Here is a 2,094-nt window from a genome sequence, read left to right on the forward strand (position 1 = left end):
CTAGGTTCACCCAGAGACTGTTCATTAAACCATCCCACCTTGATTGTTTATAAAGAAGTATAGGAATGAAATATTTTAGAGGGAAATTTGGAGCTTGTTTTTTGTTTGGAGAATTTTTCCTGATGCTTAAATTAGAATTTCTTAATTCTATAATCTGAAAAAGTGTGAAAGGCTCAGTAGAGAAAAACTGAGGAAGGGAAATGGAAGGAAGATAAAGCCTACCCCCTTCTACTAGTACAGGTAGTACATCTGTCTGATATTTAAGCTATCTAAGACAACCTTTTTGTAAGATTGAGGAAAATGGTGTTATGTTGTATAACCCGCTGTATTTTCCTGGGAGCTCTGGTGGCGTAGTGCATGTATGGCCTTTGACTGCTAACCAGAGGCTGGCGATTCAAACCCACCAGCCACTCCTCAGAAGGAAGGTTGGGCAATCTACTTCCGTAGTGATACTGCCTCGGAAACCCAAGGAGGGGTTGCTATGAGTCGGGTCTGACTCGACGGCACATAACAACAACAACAACAACAACAACACATATTTAATAGGAGCCCTGGTAGTGTAGTGCCTAAGGCATTTGACTGCTAACCAGAAGGCTGGCAGTTCAAACCCACCAGCCACTCCTCAGAAGGAAGGTTGGGCAATCTACTTCCATAGTGATACTGCCTCGGAAACCCAAGGAGGGGTTGCTATGAGTCGGGTCTGACTCGACAGCACATAACAACAACAACAACAACAACAATATGGTTAAGTAGGAAAAATATATGTATGTGTGTGTGTGTGGGTGTGTATATATATATTTAATTTGAGTAATGTATCATGAAGGAGGTCTGGTGGTGTAGTGGTTAAGGCCTTTGACTGCTAACCAAAAGGTTGGTGGTTCGAACCCACCAGCTACTTCACAGAAGCAAGATGAGGCAGTCTGCTTCTGCAAAGATTTACAGCCTTGGAGGACCAGTGGAGGTTACTATGAGTTGAAATTGATTCAGTGGCACTGAATTTGGTTTTGGAATGTATCGTGAGTATTCCTCCAGGTTCTTACATATCCTTTTATACAATCTTAAATGGTTGCATAGTAATCTCATATGGACAGAACATAATGTAATCATGTCTCAGTGGAACAACTGAATTTCTAACTTTTTGCAATTGTAAATAACACTATAAAAGTGATTGTTACACTTAAATCTTTGAGTACATCTATGATTATTTCCATCGGATAAGTCTCTAGAAACAGAATGTTGATTCTTATGAAGAATTGATTTTGACTTTGTTAAATTTCCTCTATTGTTTATCTCTTTTTAATTCCGTTAGTTTTTCTTCTTTTCTGCACTTTTCCATCTCTACTCTGTGTTTAATCTGCTTCTTTTCCTAGTTTCTTAAGGTGAAAGCTTGGCTTATTTATTTTAAATCTATCTCCTTTTCTAATATATGCACTTGAAAGCTATGGATTTCTCTATAAGCCACACCACACAAATTTTGATAATTGCTTATTTTTATTCAGTTCAAAATATTTCCACTTTCCCTTTTGATTTCTTCTTTTACCCAAGGGGTTACAAGTATGTTATTTAATTTTCAAATATTTGGGGATTTTTCAGTTTCCCATGATTAATTTCTTATTTAATTCCTGTGTAGTCAGGGCACATACTTTTTATATACAATTTCAGTCATTTGAAATGGCTTGAGACTTGCTTTATGACACCGATTGTGGTTTATCTTGTTGAATGAGCCATGTACATTCTTCATTTGTTGGGTAGAGTGTTCTGTAAATGTCAGTTGTGTTAAGTTGCATTATGTGTTGTTCACATCTTGTATTGTAAATTGCTATTGAGTTCCTTTCTGCTTGTTGTGTCAATCATGAGGAAGAAGTATTGAAGTCTCAAGCAAAATTTTGGATTTGTCTATTTCTCCTTGGCAGATCTCTCAGTATTGCTTCATGTATCTGTTGTTAGATGAATAAAAAATTAGTATTGTTACATCTTCTTGGTGAATTGACCTCTTTATCATTATGAAATGTGCCCTTTGACCCTGGCAATTGTTCTTATTCTAGAATCTACTTTGTCCAATCTTACTGTACTTCAACTTTTTAGGATGTGTGT

Source organism: Orycteropus afer, unplaced genomic scaffold (assembly GCF_000298275.1).
Source record: "Orycteropus afer afer isolate SDZICR_OR568_19922 unplaced genomic scaffold, OryAfe1.0 scaffold00092, whole genome shotgun sequence".
NCBI lineage: Eukaryota > Metazoa > Chordata > Mammalia > Tubulidentata > Orycteropodidae > Orycteropus > Orycteropus afer.